Below are 7427 nucleotides of genomic sequence, written 5' to 3' on the forward strand. Positions count from 1 at the left end.
AGGAAAGTGGGAAGAATATAAATCTTTTACAGACAACCGCTTTGCTGCCCTCCCTATCCCGGTTGATGCCCGCCAAGGGGAGCGTGCCTTCCGTAAGGTCATTGAATCCGCCTCGGCACGTTTCATTCCCGCCGGGAGAATTCCTAAAATCCGGCCCCACTTCCCGGCGGAGGCCGCAAACTTAGCGAGAGAACGTGAACTTATAAGACAGCTTGATCCAGGCGACCCCCAAATAAGGGATATAAACCAACGCATCAGATTGCTTATTGACGAACACAAGCGGGCGAAATGGGAGGAGCACCTAAGAGGTTGTAACCTCTCTACCGGTGTGGGTAAACTTTGGTCCACCGTAAAGTCCCTATCGAATCCGACTAAGCACAAAGACAAAGTTTCCATCGCCCTTGGCGACAAAGTGCTGTCGGATGCGAAAAAATGCGCGAGCGCTTTCTGCCGACAATATATAATGCATCCTACGGTCGACACAGATAGACGGAGAGCCAATAGACACGCACATAAACACAAATTCAGCGCGTCACCAATCACCATCACCGCTATAGAGGTTGAGGACGCCATTGGTCGCGCTAAACCATCCAAAGCAGTGGGCCCAGACAGCATAGCCATGCCGATGCTTAAAAGTCTAGGGAAAGAGGGTTTCAAATATTTAGCGCATGTCTTCAACCTGTCTCTTTCCACCTTTGTCATACCCGAGAAATGGAAAATGGCCAAGGTGGTCCCGCCACTAAAGCCTGGGAAACCAGCTAACATAGGAGAGTCGTATCGTCCGATATCTCTCCTATCGCCAGTAGCAAAGACGCTTGAAGCCATTTTGCTCCCTTATTTCCAAGCAAATTTGCAGCTAGCCTCTCATCAACATGGCTTCAGAAAACTTCATAGCACTACCACCGCGCTAAATGCCATTAGCACCCAGATAAATTGCGGTTTAAATCAATACCCCCACCATAGAACAGTACTCGTAGCGCTAGACCTATCAAAAGCTTTTGATACGGTCAACCATGGCTCGATACTGCAAGACCTGGAACAGTCTATTCTTCCCCCATGTCTTAAAAGGTGGACCGCAAATTATCTGGGTGGTCGGCAGGCATCGGTTCAATTTAGAAACGAAACATTAAAACCAAGGAGAATTAAACAAGGGGTGCCACAGGGTGGTGTCCTATCCCCACTTTTGTTTAATTTCTACATATCTAAGCTACCTTCACCACCGGAAGGAGTCACAATCGTTTCCTACGCCGATGACTGCACAATAATGGCCACAGGCCCAGGCCCAAAGATCGATGAGCTATGCAATAAAATAAACGGCTACCTCCCTGATCTCTCCAGTTTTTTCGCCTCGCGAAACCTGGCATTATCACCGACTAAATATTCCGCGACCTTATTTACAACATGGACGTCAGAAATGTCGACCATTTTGAACATCCACGTCGATGGCACTACGCTACCGACTGTCCTACACCCCAAAATCTTGGGTGTGACGTTTGATCAGGATCTACATTTTGGTGAGCACGCAGCCGCAATTGTTCCGAGAATTCAGAGCCGTAACAAAATCCTCAAATCCCTCGCTGGCAGTACCTGGGGAAAAGATAAAGAAACGCTCATGACTACATACAAAGCAATTAGCCAGCCGATTACGTGCTACTCGTCACCCATATGGTCGCCAAGCCTAAAAATTACCCACTGGAAGAAGCTACAGGCCTGCCAAAATACTGCTCTCAGAATTGCCACGGGCTGTCTTCTTATGTCCCCAGAACACCATCTGCATAATGAGGCGAGAATACTCCTCATTAGGGAGAGAAATGAGATGCTGACCAAACAGTTCCTGTTGAATAACCAGAAACCTGAGCATCCCAACAGACAACTGATTGATGAACCAGCACCGCCTAGGGGCTTAAGGAGTCATCTCCGTAAGCATTTTGAGGAAATACGGCACCTGAGAACCCAGCCGTATGAAGCAAAAAACACAAGCAGTACCCCGACATACAAAATGTATGCCCCGCTTGCATTGTGTCCCTACATGACTCCAGCCATTTCTTTAATTGTAATGTGGAACCAACGCCTCTAACACCCCTTTCCTTATGGTCGAATCGCTAAACTGTTGAACAAATCACACAAATATTCTTTATTGCAAAATGGTCTTTATTAGCCTACTTTGCGAGTAGTACAATTATACTTCACTTCGCAACTAATAGAGTGTTTAAATGTAACTGATAAGTCATGCCTCAGCTTGCGCTGCTTTTATACCAAGGTTTAGACGTTTCGCCTTCTAGAATAGTTACTTTGTAATTTCTATATACATGCACATTTGTAGTTTACGTTTATCTGATAGTCATATGCGGGTGTATGCTTGAGTACTACTTCGACTGATGATTACATGTGTTTGTGAGTATCTCTTCGTTGGCTTGTATGTATACAGTGCACTCGCGATAATATGAACTAATTAAAACCAGGTCTGTTCAGTTTTGCGAGATTGTTCATATTTACGAAAGGCAACTAAATTGAAAAATATTATATTTAATTAGTTTTAAGACCTATATTTTTTATTTAAAACCTCAAAAGAAACGTTACTTATTCATTTTTTCACATTACACAAATAAAAAATCAGTTAGAGTCAAAAAGTTAGTTATGCATAAATTCATATTCAGTTAAATTTTTGGAAAAATTCAGGAGTAATCCTCTTTTGTTGTTTCTTTTGTTCAAGCATCTTAAAAACTGCCTTTTCCCTGAGCTTCTTCAACACATTTAAATACGATTTATCAACCATTTCAATTTCAGCCCATTCCAAAGTTTTATTAAACATGTCAATAGCTTACTTTGATGAAATCGTCTTTTATGCCTCCACAGAACAGTCACCATCATCGTCGGAAATTTCCTCTATTTCATTGTCATTACATTCAATAGCATCATCGTTCTATTCTCTAACGTTGAAAGCAGTGAATTCAACCTAAAGTGAAATTTAATAAAAATAAAAAAATAAAAATAAAAATAATAAATAAAAACAAAAGATTGGCTGCACCTTCCTCCAAATCTCTTACATTCACAATTAAGTTGCTTCGAAGAACACTCAACGGAATGTCATCTTCAGGATCCTCTTGATTTTCTACCATACTTAAAACATTGCTCCAACATTTGGATAGCACAACAGCATCTACCTTACTCCATGCAGATTCTAAAGTAACAATCGCTTCCTTAAGTGTAATTTGCTTTAGAGCCTCAAGCAAATTAAACCGCTTTGCAGCAACAGAAGCCAAAAGACTGTTTCTATAGTAAAGTTTCGTAATCCTGATTGCGTTTTGATCCATAGGTTGTATAAGAGGGGTGACATTTGGTGGCATAAACATTGCTAATGTGCAGCCGTCTTCATTTTTTAGTTCATCCTCGGGTGGATGCGATAGAGCGTTATCAATTAGAAGGATAGCTTTTACTGGTAATCCCTGTTCCATCAAAAACTTTGTAAACTAAACAAATTTTATGAGCTTTAAGCTACTGAGATAGAATTACATATGAAAGCTTACCTCAGGTATGAATGAACGGTGGAACCAATCTTTAAAAATAGCCGCAGTCATCCAAGCGGATTTAGAATGTCGATAATACACAGGACAGTCGAAACCTTTAATACACCGGAGGTTTTTAACCTTTCCGACTACAAGAAGCTTGAGTTGATGAGATCCTGACGCATTTTAACAGCACAAGAAAGTTACTCTTTGCTTTTCCATCTTTGCACCTGGAACAGTTTTTTCTAAGGATGAAACATACGTCTTTTGTGGCAAAAGTTTCCAGTATAAACCTGACTCATCGGCGTTGTATAGTTGCTCACGACTTAATCCAAGCTCCTCCATATTCGCCTTTAACGCTCTTTTGAATGGGTCAACTAACTGGGGCTGTGAAGATAGTTTTTCTCCAGAAACTTGGAGCAAGTGAACGCCATATCTCTTTTTAAAATTTTGAAGCCATCCATAACTGGCATTGAATTCAAAGCAATTTTCCTTAATTTTAAAATGAATATCCTTTGCTTTTTCTTTTAACATAAGCCCGCTAACCGGGAGCTTTTTGTCTCTCATATTCAAAAACCATCGATACAGAGATTTTTTCCATCTTTGGCTACTCTGAATGACGCAAAGTTTTCCTCTTTCCAGGACCGATAACGGTATTGTTGACACATTTAGAGATAGCATTTTTATTTTTATTAATTCCACATATTGTAGACTTTGTCACTCCATATTTACGTGCTAAATTAGTAACACTTTCACCCTTTCGTAAATATTCCAGAATATCTGATTTTTCTCTTAAGGTCAAAAACTTGTGCTTTTTTGTGTGCATTTTTTAAACTGATTAATACATATTAGAACTTTTTGCAAGAAAATGAAGTACCAATCATGCGCGCATGAAATGACCAACTAACGACTTTGAAAATTTGTACTGACGACTGAACGTTAGAGAAAGCATAGCATGTAAGCATGTGTACACGAGTGAACGCGAGCATTTCTCAGCGACGGTTATGTACATTTTAAATTTAAATAACTAGGGGAGTCCCCAATTTATGAGGCTCTTGAAATTCGATAGAAATTTGAAAATCAATAATGTTCATATTTTAGAGCCTTTGCCAAAAGTTCATATTTTAGAGTACTCAATGGAAGTGAAAAAGTGTTCATATTTTGGGGTCTTCATATAATAGGATGTTAATATTATCGCGAGTGCACTGTATCTGTAAATGATGATTGATTTGTTTACTTACACACGAGTGGCTGCTTCATGTTTTTTTATTGTTGCGTGATTATTAATTTAGTATCAGCTGATATTCGTCACAATATGGTTCTGACTATGGCGCTATGACTATGTCAACTCTGCCAGACCTTTTACTGCCTAATAACCTTAACTAATCTCCATACTATTGTTATATGTTTTTTAGTGTTTCACTCAAATTTTGAATATACCGTTAACCTACTCAATTACATATATGGTATTTTATTTTTTTAATAAAAAAATATTGCAACATAATCGAAAATATAATAAATTATTTATTGAGGCGCCAAAATGACATTTTAATTGCATTTCACAAGTAATTTTGTTAATTTTTTAACGATTTTCACATAACTTACCTTATGCATATTTAATTTAACACTTTGTCAAAATATTGATATATTTGCCATTTTGATGTGATGACGTTTCAAGTACACAAATTCAATGGCGCGGCAAGTTTTTGAAGTTTGATCGTTTAAAATGCGCGAATGGTCGAAGTTATTTGAAAAAGCGTAAAGGCGACTCTAACTGTACAAGTAGCCGCTAATTGCTTATGCTACCGATTTTATCGTAAATTTTAATAAATAAATTGTTTAGTGTATCTAATTGTGGTAAACGAGATGTTTTTGTAAAAAAAAATTTAAGACGGGTTTGTATTATGCATAAGAATAGTTGTTGCTTTATTTTGTCTTGAATGAGTATCTATGTATGTATATTGGAATGACTCACCCATTATACATATACATAACTACAACTTTTTTTTGGACAATATTTTTTTCGAACGGTGGTTTAGATTTTGTTCCATATAAAAAAATGTTTCATATTTTGTCAGTGGCGTACTGAGGTTTTCTTGCGCCCGGAGCAAAATATTTTTTACGGAGATAGTCAAGAGCATATGAAGTGCCACTCTAGATTATAAAAGTAAGTTATTCTAACGGAGTTTTAGGTTCAATTTCTTTTCTACTGCGAAGTAATATTTTCTAGAAATCAGTTATAATAAAAATACAAATTATCGAGGATGTTCTGCTTTGCGGACCAATTGGCGCCCCCAGTGAGTAGCGGGCGGGACAAGATGTCCCCTAGCCCCGCCGCCCCCCCCCCCCTCTCACTACGCCACTGAATTTTGTAAGGAGGAATATATAAAACACCCTTGGGGGAAAAATTGTCAAATATCAATGCGCATTTCGAGAAACCTATAATTTGATCTGTGTTAGATTAAAACTGAACGGACTACAAAACTGCATACTCAAAAAAATTCGGAGAAGTCCGAGTAAAAAGTTGAAAGTTTTCGTAAATCGTTATCAATTTTCGCATTTTTTCAAAAAAGCTTTTGAGTTTGGTTTGAATAGTTTCAATTACAAGATTAATTGAGGTTTTTACTTGAAATATCGAAAATTAAATAAAAAATTAAATTGACGAAACATTGCTGTTTTTTTCTCAGTTCGCTACTGTGCTCGCCTTGTAGATGCATATCGAAAAAAATTTGTAGAAAGAAGCTTAAATTTATTTTATTTTCTTCCATCCGTAGCTGCCTCGAATTGGTAAGCACAGAATTTGGTTGCTTTTGCCAAAACTCCTTAAAAGACCTCAAATTTTTGCAGGAGACGAACAGCTTGGTTCTTACAAACTCCCCTATGTACACGGTAGCCTTGATCAAGTGCCTCTTCTATATTTCGAAAATTAGTAGGCCTCTATCGGCGAGTGTAACTTATCGCTAGAAATTGATATAAATCGGAAACCATCCTAGTGAAACTCATAGATTTACCCACTCAGGAGAAACAGCAGAACGCAAATTTACAGAGGCTTCGTTAAAACCTTCGAAAATAAATGTTGGACGTTTCGGTAGACATAAACTTTCCTGGCCGCGCCAAAAAAACATAAACAGCTGCCAACCGCTCAGTGAACTACCACATTATGAGACATTTCTTATCTAATCATAAAATCTTGTTAAATTTCGAAGCCCGACAATATCTTTCCCACAGGGTAGCAAGTGAAATTCTCAATCTCTTACTCTCGGTAGTTTATACAACCAAAGAACTCTGTCACATTCCAAAAAGATAGAGCGAGTTAAAGATATTGATATGTCACTTCACATCCCTGCAGTCTGGCAAGACAGAGACTCTCCAATCTAGGTGGCGTGACTCTTAATCCCATCGTGATATGGAATGAATAGCCTGAATAGGTACTTAAATACATTAAACGCCTCCACATACAGCAATAGGCTGAAAGGTCAGGCACAATAGATCTAAATAAAGCCCGCAGTACATCGAAGACTAAAATAATAAACCCTCGGGTAGACGGTCAAACGGCATTGCCGTGTTAATTTGCTGGAATATCCTAGCTTGTGACAATTCAGCAAAAACTGTATATTTAGCATTTCAAAATGCTCTTTTATGTGGAGCTCTTTTGCCTCACTAAGAAAGTGGTGTTCAGGGGTCATAAGAAGACATCACGTGACAGTCAGTTCTGAGTGCAGTATTTGGGTAGACCTGCAGAATTTACCAGTGTGTGTTCTTGTAACCAGGCACACAGATTAGCGAGGCATAGGAAATGAGACACCGGCCAATTGCTTGGTACGTTGTTAGCAGCTTTTCTTTATCCTTTCCGCAGGTTCTGTCGGCAAGCTACTCGAGGACTTTGTTACGTATTTGTGCGTTAAATACAATTGCATAAGC

General features: G+C 38.7%; 1 pseudogene; it reads right to left on the bottom strand.

Moving 5' to 3' along the window:
* Positions 1-2934: 2934 nt before the first annotated feature.
* LOC137242002 (jerky protein homolog-like) lies at positions 2935-3808 on the bottom strand (annotated as a pseudogene).
* Positions 3809-7427: the final 3619 nt, after the last annotated feature.

Source organism: Eurosta solidaginis, chromosome 2, assembly GCF_040869045.1.
Source record: "Eurosta solidaginis isolate ZX-2024a chromosome 2, ASM4086904v1, whole genome shotgun sequence".
Lineage (NCBI taxonomy): Eukaryota > Metazoa > Arthropoda > Insecta > Diptera > Tephritidae > Eurosta > Eurosta solidaginis.